Here is an 18,242-nt window from a genome sequence, read left to right on the forward strand (position 1 = left end):
GATTTAGAGAACAACATCTAGTTCTCGTGGTTATAACAGCCAGGACACCCAAGACCAAGGTGCCAGTGGTTCTGGTGTCTGGTAGGGCCCACTTTCCTCGCTGCATCCTCATATGATGGAGAGCAGAGGAAACAATGTCTCTTCTCACAAAGGCACTATTCCCAGCACTCAGAGAGGCTGAGGCAGGAGGATCCCAAGTTTGAGTCCAGCCTGGACAACTTTCAACTTATACCCTGGTTCAAAAATTTTTTTAAAAGAAAATTAAAAGGTCTGGGGATGTAGCTCAGTGCATACGACCTGGGTTGCATCCTCACTGCTGAAAAAAAATGGCACTAACTCCATCAAGTGGCCGCACCTCATGACCTAATGACCTTCCTGAAGTGACCTGGAGACCCACATGGGCCAGCACATCAACTGCACCTCACAAAGGGTCGGGTAACAGATGCCTTCTGTCCCTCTCACTTCCTAGCTCTCGGAACCTGAAATTCCCTGAGTTCTCATGTGGACTCTGGACCCAGTGCCAGGAAAGAGGCCCTACCTCCTCCCGAGCTGTCCCCAGAGGGCTCCAACAGCAGAGTGGACCAGAGAGGTGGCCGGGCCCCCTCATCACCAGCGACCCCAGGGCCATCAGCAGCTAAGGTGGTCGTGAGGACTTACAGGCTGGGACAGCCCCGAGGCCCAGCGAGTCCCAGGCCTGAGGGAGACCAAGCGCCCAGTACCCAGGAGGAACCTAGCCCCACAGCACTCGGGGACCATCCTATCCTCTCTGACACTGCACACAGGCTGAAGAGAGACTGAAGCCAGGGACAGCAGAGTCTGGAACAGACCCCTCCCCTGCAGCTAGGAAAGAACTGCCCACCCTGTCCCTCCTCCCAGAGAAGACCCCTGGCTGTCCCAGCACATGTCCATCAAAACCCAAAAACCTGTGGGGTGTGGTAGCACACTCCTGTCATCCCAGCACTTGGGAGGCTGAGGCAGGAGGATAACAAGTTCAAGCCCAGCCTGGGAAACTCAGGGACTTAGCAAGACCCTGACTCAAACTAAAAAATTAAAAAGGGGGCAAAGGTTGTAGCTCAGTGTGAAGGCCCTAGGTTCGATCCCCAGTACCACGTGCACACACACAAAAGATGCAGCCTCCAGCTAACAGTTGCCCATCCCTGATTCTCCAACCTAAGGGGAAAAATCCTCACAAACTAAAATGGAACATTTTTCTCACTCTGATGCACTCAGGCCCTGAGGAGACGCAGAAGGCAGGAGAGAAGCGAGGCCATTCCAGTGCTGTCGCCTGTAGGAGAGGCAGGTGCTACAGGGGACAGAGGCGTGGAGGCCATGGAGGTCAGGATGACCACAGGTTGCCTGCCAGGAAGCAGCCCAGATGGGCATCTGTCACCTGAGCATCTTCAGACTCCTGTTCCGAGATGTGACCTGCAGCCAGGGTGCTGAGGTTTACAGAATCTCTCTGGAGGCTCTGGGCCCCGCAGGTCAGGTGGACAACCTGATGAGTCACCACGGAAATTAATGGTGAGGCCGAGAAGGAGCTCTTTAACTCAAGATGTAGCAATGAAAAGGAGGTTGCTGAATATTGCTAAACCTGCAAACCTGAACGAGAAACTTAGGCAGTTCAGTGTTCACTTACACAGGACTATGATAATCCGTTGATATCCACAAAGACACCTCAAAATCCCCAAGTTTTGGGCACAAAAAGGTTTGCACAGTCTGCCAGCTTTGCCTGGAAACAGATTTCCATTAAGATCCATTCATTTAGGGGATTTCCTCACACCACACACTGACCATCTCTCAGCCCTGGTTAGGGTTTTTGTCTCAGTTAATGGGCACTGGGAAGAATTGTCTGGAGAACTTGATTCATGGTTTCTCTGATCAATTAATTGGTTTTCACTTGTGGGCTGGTAGCCAGTGTGAGGAACTTCAGTCCCATGCCCAGGGCTGGGTCCACTACCAAAGACTCCTGCTGTAGCCTTGAAGGAGTCTCCCAACAGTCAATGGAGATCCCCAAAGAGTTATCATACCCAGGAACATGGCACCTGGGTGTAAACTATAGCTCCCAAGGCTTGCAAAGCAGAAAACAATGCAGAATTTACAACCCGCTGCTTTCTGCAAAGCCTCCTGAACTCCAGCCTTTCCCAAATCCATTCACACTGTTGTTGTTCTGCCCAAACACATAGATGATTTGGGTACATTAAATCCACCCAGCCAGTCTCCGCTGTCTTTTTCTTTTTCACATGACTTGGAGTGGAAAGCACAGATAAAATTCTAAGAAACTGCTCCTCACCCCTGGTAGGTGAATTGTTTCCTAAAGCACATTGCTGTCACCCAGTGAGGCTAGGTTCACTGAGTACCACTTCTGTGGCTAGTTGGCTGGGGATGATGTTGGAAATTGTGCTCTTTACACAACAAGATTCAACAGAAGGGAGAAAATCTCAATCTCTCTCTCAATCTCTCTCTCTCTCTCTCTCTCTCTCTCTCTCTCTCTCTCTCTCTCTCTCTCGGGAGGGGGTGATGGGTGGTGCCATAATCCCATGTGTTAGCCAACTTTCTGTCACTATGACAAATAACTGACAGAATCAACTTGGAAAGAGAAAAGATTGAATTTTGGCTCAGAGTTTGGGAAGGTCCAGTCCATGGGTTCTATTGCTCTGGGCCTGTGGAGAAGTAACCATTACGGCAGAGCAAAACTGCTCACCTCATATTGGGGAGAAAAAGAGGAAGAGACCAGAGTCCTCCCATCCCCTTCCCAGGCACAGCTCCAATAACCTAAAGACCTCCCACTAGGCCCCACCTCTCTGTGGTCTCACTGCCCCTCAGTAGTGCTACCTTGGGGATTAAGACTTTAACACACAGACTTTGGGAGACACGTGAGATCCAAACTATAGCCCCTAGGAAGTCAGACCCACATAATGGCCCCAGCTTACTGGATCTCAACCAGGCAAAAGTCCCAGTAGCTCTAGCATATCCCAACAGTCCTCCTCCACAGGACTGACCGTGGCCACCATCCTTGCAGTCCTGCCCCCCATAGCTCTGTAAGTGGCCCAGGACCACAGGACTCCTCACAGGCTGCACCTGTCCACTCTACTTGTTCTGATGGTGCAATGAGTGCTCAGTGGAAGACGTGAGCTGTGAGTATTCCTGCAGAATACACAGAGTGTGCAGCTGGCCCACTGTGTCTGGGCACCCAATCTCATTGCTTTTTAAGGCTTGGTAAGCTGCAAGCAAATAATTTCAAATATAATGATAAAATAGCTCTTGTGCATCTGCTTACTTTGGTGCAGATACTGTTCTGAATGTTTTTCAGACATGTAGTGTTTATTGCTCCATTAAAAACATGACAGGAATTAGATGAAATCACCTGAGGAGAAGATGATCACAGGCTGCCTGCATGGTGGGAGAGAGTGATGGTGCCTCATCAGGCCTTAAAGAGGAGCCTGCAGGAGGAGAAGGCTCTGACCACACATGTCCTGGGAGAGGCTGTTGTTCTCAATGGCCCACAGTTTGGCAGGGCTGAGGGCCACTGTACCAATCCCAAAGCAGTATTATCTTATCAAATGTGTGTTTGAATAACAGCCATGGTGTATACAGAAAAGGGTTCTAAGCCAGAACTCAGAACATCTGTTCCAAGGCAGAGTCAGACCAAACACATACAGCTCAGGCTGTGGGGTTCAGTAGCTGATGGGCCCTAATGAGCAGCACAGCGCTGTGTCTGTGTTCTGAGCTGCCGACCAGGAGATACAGAGAGCCCAACTGACTGGGACTTTCTTGCATTTCTTTCTTCTGTCCATTGCAAATGTTATTTTTCCTGCACAGCTATCCCCAGAACACTCTCACCAACTCAGCTGTTCTCATGGGGTGATCTCATCTTTTCCGTGGTTTCATCCAGTCATAATTTATATGGTAATACATCCTCAATAAGTGCACCCACTCTAGGCTCATCTCCCGAGTTTGCAAACTGAAGACTCAAGAGTTCAGTGCACAGGTCCCTTAGGAAGCACTTTGGACGCTCCAGTACTTCATGCTCCCAGTGCAAGGCTTGATCCTGCCTCTCCAGGTACCCGGCTCTTCCTCCTCTTCTCTGCCTTCCACATACATCATTACCAAAGTCTCACCACTTACCTGCCTATGTATCTCCCTCCACAGCTCTTTGCTTCTTTGACCTATTTACCTGACTCTCGTTCAGTCTTTCATCATTGCCTGCCTGTTTATTTCCACAACAACATTTTAACTTTTCTTCCTGCTTCCAGATTTGAGATCTTCAAATTTCCAGAAGGGTGCATTTACTAAATTGCAAGTCTGCTATCACAATCCTGTTTAAAATCCTCCTGTGGACACCCAGCACCCTCAGAATAAGCTTTGATCTGATTACCAATGTCCTTCTGGGTCTGTTCCCAATGGTCCCTGTAGCCTTCCCTGGATCCTGCCTCCCCTCTGTCCCCAAACACCCTGATGGAAATTCACTGCACAGATGCGGCTTGCTCATCCCACCTTCCTGCTTTGATGCTGCCTTCTGAAGCTCTGGTCAAGCTTCCTCCATCAAGACTCACCCCGTCTTTGCCTACGCCAGCACTGTAACAAGGCATGGTGGTGTCCTCACCCTCACCTTAGCTTCGCCGGCTGCTGGTGGCCCAAGTTAGAGGGGTGGGATACAGAGGAAATGCAGGCAAAGGAGACACTGTGCTCTCGGGTTCTAAACAGAAGTGTCAGGAGTGTTTAACATCACTCCTGTCTGTGGTAACTTAGTGGCTGACTCAAAACTTTAAAAAAGAGAAACTGGGCAATAAGGTTATCGGAGGTCTTTGGAAAGTTCTTATGAACTTCTGGGGCTCTGCTATGCAGAGGTGACTGAGAAGGACCTAAGAGAGTCCTGTGTGTTCACCTCTGGTCAATCTTGAGGCTCAACACAAGCGGGAAGTGAGCTATAAGGCAGAGCTGTAAGCTGTCTAAGCATTGGAGCCATGCTCAGAGAATTATTGGTTCAGTAAATTTAAGGAAATTATTTCCAGTCACCAGCTGATCTCTAGCTAACTGATCAGAAACTTCACTGGCCACAGAACAAAGAACACAGCCTTTTCAGAATTTGTTTGGGAAAGTCACTAAACAGTAGCAACAGATGTGGAGGCAGAAAAGACAAATCTAATTTATAGTTTCATCCATTATATTATTTTAAACTTCCAGTTTTCCACAAAATGTATACAGAGATACTGATACAAGATATACAGAGAAAAACAAAAACACGTAGAAACTAACATGGAGGAATCCAAAACTAGTTTGAAGAAAGCCAAAATATTGGATTCATAAGACAAAAACTTCAAATCATCATTTAAAACATGTTGAAAAATGAAGGCAAATGATGTCTAAAGAATAAAGACATGTATGAGAATGATGCCTTGTCATGGAGATTATATAAATAGAAATCTATACAGTCTCTTGTCTAGAGACTATAATAAATAGAAATTATTTTTAAAATAGAAATTCTGAACTTGAAAATTACAAAACAGAAATTGCAAAATTCACTAGATCTCAACAGGAGATTTGAACCAACAGAAGAAAAGTATTTGTAAACTTGAAGATAGGTGAATGGCAATTAGTTACTCTAAAGAAGAAAAAGAAAGAGGGGAGAAAATGAACAGAGCCTCACGGACCTGTGGGATACCACCAAACCTGTCCACACACACACAAAAGAGAACACCAAGAAGAGAAGGAAAGAGAGAGGTACAGAAAGAGTATTAGAAGATATTATGGCAACATCTCCCCAAAATTCCTGTCAAAATTAATCAGCACATCCAAGAAGTTCAATAAGCACCAAGTAAGATAAACTCAAAGAAACCCAAATCTAGACATTTCAGGGACTCTCAGAAACATCAAGATCAGAGTGACTTCTTATGTTATTAAATTTAATTAACAGCTGACTTTCCTCAGAAACCATGCAAGCCAAAGAAAGTGGAATAACATATTTAGTGCTGTAAGAAAAGATTGCCAACCTAAAGCTCTACATCTAGTGAAACTATTATTCAAAAGCAAAGGAGAAATTATGATATTCCCAGGTTAAGAAAAAAATGGAGAAAACTTGTTATCAGCAGATATTCCTCACAAGAAAAATACAAGGGAATCTTTCAAGTAGAAATATATAGAGCTCCACCTGAAGATAAAATCCATGGAGAAATAAACAACAGTTATAAAGGGTACTATAAAAGACAGTGTAACTATATTATTATTTATAACTTTTCTTCTCTATAATCTACAAGAAAACTGCATAAAACAATAATTCTTAAACTATATTTATGGAAAGAAAAGAAGAAACTGTCTATGTTCATAGATTTAAAAATTAATATTGTTAAAATGCCCATATTTTCTAAATTAATGGACAGATTCAATACAATCATCAACAAAATACTGATAACATTCTTCACAAAAAAATCGTAAAATTATAGGGGAGCATGAAAGTCCCCAATTAGCCAAAACAACCTTAAACAAAAAGAACAAAACTGGAGGCAACACAACCCCTGACTTTAAAATATACTACAAAGATATAGTAACTATAACAGCATAATATTGGCATAAAGCAGACATGTACACCAGCAGAAAAGTATTGAGCACCCAGAAATAACCCCATGCCTTTACAGCTGGCTGACTTTCAGCAAAGGTGCCAAAAGCATGCTTCAGAAAGGACAGTGTTTTCAGTTGATGGTGCTGGAAAAGTTTGGTATTCACATGAAATCAAAATGGACAAATACTTAGATATAAGACCAGGAACAACAGAATTAATGACACAGACATGGGAGAAATGCCTCAGGAGATTGGAATAGGGAATAATTTTTTGGACAAGATCCCAAAAGCACAAGAAACAAAACAAAAAGATGTGTACCAATTACATATCTTTGTTGCAATAGAAAAAAATTTAAATAAAATAACTCACTTAAAACTTGGCAACATGGGTTTGGGAGGTAGCTCAGTATCAAATCTCTTCTTGAATATGTTTGAGGCCCTGTGTTCAGTCCCCAGCACTGCAAAAAACACAAAATGGTCAATAGATCCATATAGACTTCTCAAAAGAAGACATACAAATTGCCAATAAGTTATGAAAAAAAAGGGCTCAGCACCTCTAATTATCAGGAAAATGAAAATCAAAACCTCAATGGGATATGACTTCACTATAGTAAGAGTGGCTGTCATAAAACAGACAAAGCATGATTCCTGGCAAAAATGTTGAGAAAAGGGAGTTCTCACACACCATTGCTGAGAATGTAATTAGTATTGTCATTGTAGAAAACAGTATGAAATTTCCCTGAAAATTAAAACTATGTGATCCAACAGCCCACTACTAGGATGTTATGATTTAAGTCTAAAACATCCCCAAAGTCTCCTGTGTTTGTAGATGGGATAATGATTAGATTATGGGTCTGGGGGTGCTATACTAATCATTGAGTTAATCCACTGAAGCTTTCACAGTTGAATGTGCTGTTAGGGGGTGAGGCCTTGTTGGAAGTAGATCACTACGGGTATAACCTGGATGAGTGTGTTCTCTTCCTGGCTCCTTCTCTCTCTGCTTTTTGAATGCCATTGGTCGAGCAGCTGTCCTCTGCCACACCCTTCTGCCATGCCATTTCTACCTGAAAACCATCCATGAACTGAATTGTCTGAAACCATGAGCCAAAAATCAACCTCTCCTCCTTTAAACTGTGGATATCAGGCATTTTGTCCTAGCAATGGAAAAACTCCTAATTCATGGGCTATATCCAAAGGAAAGGAAATCAGCATGATGAGACCTCTAGACCCCCATGTACCCTGTACCAAGGTATGGAATCAACCTAAGTGTCCATCAACAGATGAATGGATAAAGGAAGTGTGCCATATAAATGCAATGGAATATTATTTGCCAAAAAAATGAACAAAATCTTGTCTTTTGCAACAAATGGATGGACCTCAAAATCATTTTATTAAGTGAAATGAGCAAAATACAGAAAGACAAATACTGCATGATCCCATTCATATTTGGAGTACAAAAGGTTGATCCCACGGAAGTAGAGAGTGGAATGGTAATTTCCAGAGGCTGAGGAGAGAAGAGAGGAAGGAAAGGCAGGAAGACCTTGATTAACAAGTGCAGAATTGGTTGCATAAGAGCAAGCAGCTGTACTGTGGTGATGCATGGTTGGGTGACTTGATAGCGCTGTGCTCTGTATCTCAGGAGGCTTCAGCAGAGGACACTGGAGAAATGACACAGACAGGGATACAGATATGTGTATTACACTACACAGTGCATACATGCACTAAAGCATTATTATGTACATTTTTATGATTTTATAAATCAGGTTACAAGCAATGAAATGATAGTTTGAGACTTCAATACTCTAATTCCTAAATTTTTAGAAAAATAGATAGAAAGCAAGGAAATAGAATATTTAAATAATACTACGAGCCACGCTCACCCAGCACAGTCTGCTGTGCTCACGGTCCTGCAGGTGCACACAGGCATTCTCAGGGGCAGATCACATATGGGGACATATGCTTCAGCGAAGTTTAAATGATTGAAATTATAGCACTGTGTTCTCTGACGACAGTGGAATATAATTGGAAATAAATAACGAGAAAATGTTGAAATTCCAATAGATGTGTAAATTAAACAACATATTTCTAAGTAATCAATGAGCCAATGAAGAAATCACAAAACAAATTTTAAAACATTTTGAGATAAATAAAAACAAAAGCTTAACTAAACAAAATTTATGGAAAGTAACTAATACAAAGATTAAAAGTAAATGTATGGTTGGGGCCGGGGATTTAGCTCAGTGGTTTCTCCGCCTGCTGCGCAAGCGCAAGGACCCAAGTTCGATCCCTGGTACCAAAAAAAAAGTAAATGTATGGCTGTAAACACTGACATTAAAAATAGGAAAGATACCATATAAATAATCATCTAGACTAAGAAAACTAGAAAACTAAGAAACTAGAAAAATAGAAACAAAGTAGGAAGAAGAAAAAATAAAAATTTTAGAGAAAATAAATGCAACTGAGACTAGAAAAACAATAGAGAAAATTATTAAAACCAAAAATTGGCTTTTGTAAATATAAACTAAAACGAAAAAAAGAGCGCATTTGTGTTACTGTCAGGAAAAAGGATTTTACAAAATACTATAGAAAATCGTATGTCTACAAACTAGATAATCTGGATGAAAATGTCAATTTCTTTTTTAAAAAGTAAACTGTTGATATGGACTAAACAAAAAACTTAAGAGATCTAGCTTGTTGAGACTTAGTAATACCATATTAAGCCAAAGATCTCACAAGAGAACAAAATTATAGACCAACATCCTTTGGGAGTATAGATAAAAATTCTCCAAAAATATTAACAAATTTCACACAGAAATATAGAGAAATGATTATATAAGTGCAGTTTATCTCAAAATTCCAAGAGTAAATTAACATTCAAAAATCAATGTAATTCAGCATATTAATAGAATAAATAACACATGATTGTGTCCAAAGACAAAGAATAAAAGCATTTTACAAATCTTAACACCTTTTTGTGATTAAAAAATAAAGCCTCGAAAAGCTAGAAAAAGACAGGAATTTCTTCACCCTGATAAATGTCATCTGTTTAAACTCACAGCTAACATACAGATGAGGGCAGAGGGTGAATCCTTCCCTAAGACTTTACCACTTCTTTTCAAGATTTTACTAGTTAGGGAAATTAGACACAAAAAAAGAAATAAAATATATCCAGGCTGGAAACCAAGAAGTAAAATTTTCTCCATTCACAGGTAACACAATAGATAGAAAATTCTAAGAATCTAAAACACACACACAGAGACCAGACACTTACAAGACTAACAAATGTGTTAATCACAGTCGTTAGATAGAAGATACAAAAAAATCAATTGTATTTCTATACACCACTATATGAAAAGGAAATTAGGAAAATTACAATAGAATTTAAAATAATAAAACATTTCAGTATAAAATTTTAAGTGCCCGCATCTTATCCCGCTCCAAGGGCGCTGGTACCCTAGGGGTCCCCCGAAGGTATGGGGGCAGTAGGTGCCCTGCTGAGTTCTGGTGTCTGAGGTGGGTGTTGGGGAGTCGCCTACTGCACTACATGAAAAGGGACTCCGGTCCATCCTGCGCTCCCCCCAATCCCTCTTGTCCTGTCTGTCCCGGGTGTCTGTCTGTGTCACTCTGGGCATGAGAGCCCCTGAGCAGGTCCTCCAGTCCCCAGCTTCCCAGGGCCCCTCCCTCCACCGAGGCGGGCCTGGAGCAGCTGGGTCAAGGCCATCAGGGGTCTGCCTCCCCCTCCTGCCCGCCTCTCCTTCCTCCCCTCTGCCTCCTGCCCCTCACCAGTGTCTCCACCTCCCTCCCTTCTTACCTGGCTCCTATGCTGTGATATATATTTTTGTATTATCTTTTTCTTCTTCTTGTGGTGATAATCTTGAATTCTTCTGGGATGTAAGTTTCAAAATTTTTCAAATAAAGCCTTTGCAAGATAAAAAAAAAAATTAAGTGCAAAACTCATGCACTGAAAACTACAAAAAATTCTTGGAAGAAATTTTAAAAGACCTAGTAAAGGGATTTTTTTCATGAGCCAGTTTCTCACTATGTAGCTCAGACTGACCTTGAACTTTCTATGTAGCTCAGACTGGCCTCAAGCTAGGAGAAATCAAGATCCTCCTGGCTCAGCCTGGTATCACAGGTGTATGCTACCATGCCTGGCCAAGGTCTGAGAAAATGGAAAGAAAGGCCATGTCCATACATTGGAATGCTTAGTAGTTAATGCCAATACTACCCAAAGTGACCCACAAGTGAAATGCATCTCTATCAAAATCCTGTTGCCTTTTTGCAGAAATCTGTAAACTGGTGTCAAAATTCATAAGGAAGTACAAGAAACCAAAATAGGCAAAAACAGTCCTTAAAATTAAAAAACCAAAGTGAAAAATTCACACTTCGTGATTTCAAAACTTACTGCAAAACTACAGCAGTAAGCAATGTTCTACTGGCATAAAGATAACATCTAGAGGGAAGGAGTAGTATGGAGTCCAAAATTAAACTTGCATGTATGATCAATTAATTTTTAATACAGGTGCCAAGATGATTAAAGAGGGACAGAATGGTTGTATATCTTTTCAACAAATGTTACTGGGAAAACTGGAATCTACATGCAAGGGTGCGGAGCTGAGCTCAGCCCCACACCACACTCAGGACTGACTCAAGGAGCAGGCACCCAAGTGTAAGAGCTGAGGCTCCAGGCCTCCTGGGGTGGGGAGGGAACAGGAGGAACCCACATGGCCCTGGGTCAAACCATGCTTCTTCCAGATCCGAAAGGAAAAATGGACACATTTACTTCATAAAAAGTGGTGCTTCAAAGGACACTATCGAAAAAATAAAAAGAAGATCTACAGAATGGGAGAAAGTATTTGAAAGACCATGTATCAGTAAAGATCAAGTATCCAGAACAATGCAAATAATTCTTATGACTCAAGAAAAAGAAAAGTAATGTCATTTTTAGTATGTGCTGCTGAAGTGAGCACAAGTAATGTTATTTTTAAATGGGCACAAAATTTGAATGCACATTTCTCTAGAGAAGGCCATCCATACACACACACACACACACACACACACACACACACACACACACACACATGGCTACGGGCCATATGAAAAACTGTCCAACAGGATTAGTCATTAGGGAAATGCAAATCAAAATGACAAGATTCTTCTGGGCGTGGTGGTGCACACCTGTAATCCCAGCACTCGGGAGGCTGAGGCAGGGGGATTGCCGGGTGTTGGAGGCCAGCCTAGGGTACATAGTGAGCTCAAGGATGGCCTGAACTACAGAGCAAGACCTTGTCTCAAAAAACAAAAAAAGACAAGATGCCATGTCACCTCCACTAGGACAGCTGCAATAAGCACAGTGCCAGAAGGACACTCACTCATTGTGGGTGGCACAAGAAACAGTGCAGCCACTTGAGAAGGCATCAACGGCCTTTGAAATGTTAAACACACAGTTTCCATACATCAGAGCAATTCTGTGCCTTGGCACATACCCAAGAAAATTTAAAATTTATGTCCACTGTTAGGATGTAGATCTAAAGCATTCCCCGAAGCCTCCTGTGTGTGGAGGTGATAGACCTCGGGTGCCATGTTTCTCAGTAGGTTCATCATGGACGAGTTCAGGGCTGATGCTGTCAGAGGTGGGGCCTGGCTGGAGGAGTCCCAGGGGTGACCTGGGAGGGTGAGCTCCTGTCCCCAGCTCCTCCCTTCTCTCTGCTTCTGGTTGCCTTGGGGTGAGCCATTTTGCTCCACCTGACTCTGCCACCCTGTCATTTGTACCTTGGAGGAGGCCAACATGGACTGCAACCATGAGCTCAAATAAGCCTCTCCCCCTTTGTGTTGTGGTGTGGAGCATTTTGTCCCAGGAGGGGAAAGTAGCTAAGACATTCACACACATCCACCAACTTATAAATGAGAGAACGTGACTTATGACTACATTCCAATGGAATTGTATTCAGCCATAGAAAGGAACGAAGTACTGACCGATAGTAGAATAGTGAATGAAAGAAACTAATCCCAAAAGACCACATAATGCACGATTCCATTATACGAAATGTCCAGAAGAGGAAAATTCCCATGCATAAAGAGTAGTGGCTGCCCAGGAATGAGGGGGTAGCAATGAGGAATGCTAATAGGCACTGGGTTTCTTTTGGGGGTGATAATTTTCTCCCAGAAGGTAAATTTGAGTCAGTTGTAGGAAAACAGATGCACTTTTAGACCATCATGTTAAGTGAAATCAATCAGACACACGAGCTTAAGTATCACACGGTTTCTCTTGTATGACAAACCCAGATTATAAATAAAGAGCAAAATAAAAGACAGACATCGAAAGTTGTGAGATGGAACTTTCCCCGATGGGAAGGGCACCGAGAGATGCAGGGAGGAGGGAGGGAGGGAAGGGGGTGAAGAAGGGCGAAGGGCGGCAGGTGTGCTATGCGCGTGGACAGCACCATACAAGGAGGGCAAACGTTAGGTCCCAAAACAAACATGGTAATGATGGTGGCTCACTCTGTACATACACAAAGCCACTGACTTGTACACTTCTGGAGGTTGAGATTTTACATTATGTAAGTTGCACCTCCAGAGAGAGGGCTGTTATAAAGGTGGGACTGACCAGGGAATGACCCCGGGGCTGCATGACCACCGAGAGAGGACCCCACCCTGAGAGGCACTCCGCCAGCTTTCTTTCTGTCTGCTTTCCCCTCTGCTTACTCCGTTTACTGGGTGGCATCTGATTACGGGCATCATCATGCTCACCTGCTCCCCCCACTTCCAGTTAGACCAGGTGATCTTCACCCGGCTCTGGGCTGCCCCTCTTTGTGATGAGCCTCCGTGTTCTCCCGCAGAGCCAGTCGGCCGGGCAGGGCCCCGCGCACTCTCAGGTTTGCACACGCGCTCAGGTTTGAACGTGCAGTCGCCCCAGAGCTTGGCCTTGGCCAGCTCATTATAGAAGCGCTTTCATTTGAAATTCCAAGCAAGCCTGTGCCACCTGTACCTAGGGCTCCGCACGCAGACGAGGGGCAGGTCTATTTTGTACTACTGGGAGTGTGGCTAGAACACAGTCTCTTCAGCTCTGCGCGCACCAGGGAGGAGAGAAAGACCGCAGACAGAGCAGGTCTGTTGTACGCATCGGACTGGATTTGGCAGGTGCTCCTAGCGGGAGAAGGAAACCATTATATTGCTAGAAAGGACATACGTTTCCCCAGTGACTCATACGGCACAGGGGGAGCCAGAAGCTGGGATTAGTAACCAGAGCAGGACTTCCTCCAAAGAGTCTGGCCTCACACCAAGATCTAAAAATAGAAAGCATGTGAAAAAGGCCCCTTCGAATCCCGGCTGCCAAGAGATCCTGCTCGGCCCTGGGGTAGCTGCCTGGCTTGCTCCCTCCCCAGGCCGTACCTGGCCACCGGAAGTGCCCTCAGTTGTTCCCCCACCTACAGTGCAAGAGCCTCAAGCCCATCTTCCGCACAGCCCACAGACGTCTGTCTGTAAAAAGCCGTGGCCATGATCCAGGAGATTCTGGCATTGCCAGCTAGGAAGCTCCTTCTCTTTCATGCATCCTGTGTCGCCTAGAGAGAAACAGACTTCTGATGGAATCTCTTGTAGCTACATAGCAAGTTTTCAGTTAGTTGTCCACACCCAGGAGACATGCTGACCCTTACTCCACTTCACATTTGAGCTTCCCAACTGAACTGACCCACTTCACAATCACAGACGTTAAGTGGCCAGGGTCACGGGGTGGGAAGGAGGTGGCACTCCCAGCCCTCCACAGTGCACCCCATGCCCACCTCCTGAGCCATCAGAAGCCACCTCTGCCAGGAAGTCCCCCGGCTCTCAGAAGCCTCCCCAGTGGTGACCCCCTGTGTGCCAAGGCAGGTCTACACAGTGTCTTCTGTCCAGAAACTACAGGAATGGGTCATCTCTCTTTCACCGAGTTGTGACATAAAGTCCAAGCACAACAATAGTTCTTTACTTTCTCACACTTTAAAAATGCTTTTCCAATTAGTTTTTACTGTCATAAAATACACATGACAAAATTTCCCACCTTGTGCACATTAGGCATACAGTTCAGTGATATGAAGTATCCTCCTTTGTTGCAGAATTATCATCACCAGCCATCTCTGTCTCTGCAACTTCCTGTGTTAACCAGTAACTATGCTCCCCCTCACGCCACCTCTGGTCCCCACCAGGCTATTTTCAATCTCTGCAGCTCTGACCACTCTAAGCACCTTGTCTCAATGAAATAATAAAGGTGGTTTTCTTTTTGTGATTGGTTTATTTCACTGAGCACAATGTCCTTAGAGTTCTTCCACGATGGCCACGTCTCAGAGTCCTTTCTACCTCAAGGTTGAATAATTGTCCGTTGTGCATGCATCACACCTTGCTTACCTGTGCATCTGCAGTGGACACTTCTATCCCTCCACATTTTAGCTGTTGTTATCAATGTTGGTGTGAACATGAATGCACAGATATCCATTCAGAACTCTGATCCAATTTTTTTCTGTGTAGACTTCCTGTATCTTACAGTGATTCTATTTTTTAATTTTGTTGGTAACTGCCATAATGTTTCAATGACTGTACCAGTTTACAATACCACCAGCAAGACACAAGGGCTCCCATTTCTCTGCGTGCTCACCAACATTCGTTCTTTCCTGATGCAGGGTGGCAGGTGGTCCGGTGAATACGAGGTGGTCTCTCGTGGGCTTTGCTGCTCATTTCCTCGTAACTAGTGATATATTTTGGGTCTTAAAGATCCCCAAGGATCCACATTCTGGCACCGTGGCCCCTGGGGAGGTGCTGTTGGGCTTTAAGAGGTGGGGCCTAGGGGAGGTCTTTAGGCCACTGGGGTGCACCTTAAAGGAGATGGCGGCTGGCACTACCCTGCCACTGACTGCTACCGTGAAGTGCGGCTCACCACAGGCCCACTCATTCTTGGACCAGAACCTCTAAACCGTGAGCCAAGTGAACCTTTCTCAATCGATGGTCACCTCCAGCGGGGCTTTCTTATAGCAGCAGGAAGCTGGCTCACCGAGCGCTGACATGGGGTACCTCTACAGGTGCTTATTGGTCACTGGTATTTGAAAAACGTGGAAGCGCTTTGCCTATTTTTGAACAGTGTTTCTTGGTATTGAGTTTTAAGAGTTTTCTACATAGCCTAAATATTCATTCTCTATCACATACCTAATTTTCAATTATTTTCTCCCATTCTTTGTGCTTTTACTCTGCTGATACTGTTGTGCAATGCAATCTTTTACGATTTGCATGAAGTGCGATTAGTCTCCAGTTCATGGTGACAAAGAATGGCTTACACACTTACAGTTGAACTCTTCCATTTGCCTTTTGTGTGTTCACACAGTTCTGGTCATGGTCAGAGTCTCAGATTATGAGCCGTGTAAGGTAACGGGACCTGGGGCCCTGTCCTGAAGCTCCCGTCTGTCCTTCCTAAGTGCCAGGCTGTGGATGGTGTGAGGGGATAGCATCAGTGCCCTGAGAAGTCAGACAGCTGAGACAAGGCACAGCCTGGCCACTCCCAGGAAGAGCAGCTGGCCTACAGGAGCAGGGTGGGGAGGTCATCGAAATGGCATTTTACATCTGCATTTCTTTCCTGTACAAAGTAAAAATATTTTATACATTTGGACAATTTTTTTTTTTTTGCAAGCTTCAAAGACCACATAAGATTCACTCCCTGGAAATAATTTCTAGTAAGCCCTAGCTTTGTTTCATTTTTGTTCTCATTGTAAGCGGAATGCTTTTTGGCTGGGTACTGATTCAAACAGGAAATTTCTGGAGGTGGTTTTTGCCCCGCTGGGGACACTTCCAATGGCCACAGACCTTCTGACACTTTGGTTGTCTCAAGCACACTGGCATCCAGGGGAGCAAGACCAGGGCAGCTGCTTGACCTCGTGCAAAGCACAGGTTAGACCCACACCTGCTCCCCAGCACACAGCTGCCTGGGGGTGATGCCCAGGTGAGAATCCCTGCCCTGTACCCATGTCCCCCGGCTGGCTTGTCCACAGGCTGCTGGGATCCAACTCCAGAGTCTTTGATTCAGAAGACAGAACCAGCCCGGGTGAGCAGAGCATCCAGTGTCTGCCATGCTGCATCCCAGGTGACTCCCTCTTTCCTTCCCGCTCTGCGTCTCTTCCCGGCTGAGCACGGTGTGGCCGGGGCTCTCCTGCAGGCTGGGCAGCAACGTGAGTGCCTGCTCCCCCGTGGGTAGGTTGCTCCTCAGAGCACAATCCTGCCCCACCGCCACCTGGCCCAGGACCAGGCTCAGGCCCCAGGAGGCCCAGGGCCACTCCCACTCACTGAGCTCATGTTGTCACCCCTACCTGGGGCAGCCCTATCCCTTCAGCTTCTGAATCCAGACAAGAAGAGCCTGTGTGTCTCGGGTCCCTTCAGACTTCCACACTAGAGGTCTCAACCTGAAACCGAAAAGTGCACAGGTCCTTGGAACCAGCCAGATGGGAACCAACGTCACACCAGAAAGCGGAAGGCCTCTGTGCTGGCCAGAAAGGCAAACTGTGCGGGCAGGGTAGGAGCAGAACTGGGAGCCTTTACTACCTGTTGGGCCCTCACAGCCTGTCCTGGCTGTGACCAAGGCTCCTGGTTGTACCTCGAAGGCCCCTGCTGCCTGTTAAAACACACATGTTCACCAGCCCAGGACAAGCAACTTCCACTGCTCACTGACCCAAGCCTGTGGGGTGAGGCAGAAACTAGATTAAAGCCTGGACTCAAAACGGACCATAGGCTTTTGAGTCGTTGGTGTGGGAACTATTTTTGCTCTCTTCAAAATCTTTTCCGGCCAGGCCTGCAGGTACAGGCTTTCATCTGCAGCAGGCTGCTTTTCAGGGGGCTGCAGAGACCCCGAGGCTGGGGTCTCAGCTTTACAGACTCAGTGCCATGTGTTGGGAACTCTGCCTCATTTCTGACTGCTCTAGCCAGGCCGGGGACGAAGCAGGACAGGAAAGGCCCTGATCTTCAGGGTTAGTCCACAGACATCTGAAGTCACATCGACCCACTAGGGCTGAGGGTTGGATTGTTTTTAAATCTGACAAACTAAGCCTGATGCCGGTCTTTGGGTTTCAAGGACAGCACCAGTGAGCTCAGCCATAAAGGACGCTAAGTGTGCCCGGGAAGCAGAGACTGACAAAGGCTGATTGTACAATCATAGGGGATTGTCCTTCTTTCCTAGGGTGAGGCAGACGCCCTCTGAACAGGGTAGCACACACATCTCCCCAGGAGCCCTGTTTCCAGGTTGCATGTGATAGTCCATCTCGTCAATGACGTCAGAAAGGAGGCAGCACGGACAATGTCCATCAGCTCTCTGAGCCGAGGACAAACTCCTGCCAGTGACGACCTTGAGGAAGGAGAGGTCCATTCTGGCTCGCACAGTGTGTGGTTTCCATCTGGGGTGGTCCAGCCCTTGGGGCCTGTGGTGTGGTGTGGCGGGACACATCCTGGTGGCCAGGAAGCAGAGGAGAGGTGGAGGGAGAGGGATGGGACCCATGACCCTCACAAGGTCCCTCATGAAGTAGGGGGGAGGCTGGGCCCCATGGCGGCGCTGGGTGTGGCTGCTGGTTGAAGGGACTCATTAACCCCACACAGGTTGGCAGAGCCTGCATTGGGCTCCAGTCCCCCCACATAGGAAGGTGGTGAACGTGGCCCCTGAGGCCAAACTTCTAGCAGGAGAC

At 45.5% G+C, this 18,242-nt stretch overlaps 1 long non-coding RNA gene across 1 annotated transcript in view; it reads right to left on the reverse strand.

Moving 5' to 3' along the window:
* Positions 1-7,937: 7,937 nt before the first annotated feature.
* The window catches only part of LOC110348191 (uncharacterized), a 69,496-nt gene continuing 59,191 nt past the window's right edge, over positions 7,938-18,242 (reverse strand). The window contains exons 2-3 of the long non-coding RNA XR_002393184.2: positions 10,367-10,474; positions 7,938-8,213 (exon numbers count right to left, since the gene is read on the reverse strand). This is a non-coding gene — a long non-coding RNA (uncharacterized LOC110348191). The remainder of the gene's footprint in view (positions 8,214-10,366; positions 10,475-18,242) is intronic.

Source organism: Heterocephalus glaber, unplaced genomic scaffold (assembly GCF_053883595.1).
Source record: "Heterocephalus glaber isolate CG9 unplaced genomic scaffold, H.glaber_assembly_v1.0 deba00001610, whole genome shotgun sequence".
Lineage (NCBI taxonomy): Eukaryota > Metazoa > Chordata > Mammalia > Rodentia > Bathyergidae > Heterocephalus > Heterocephalus glaber.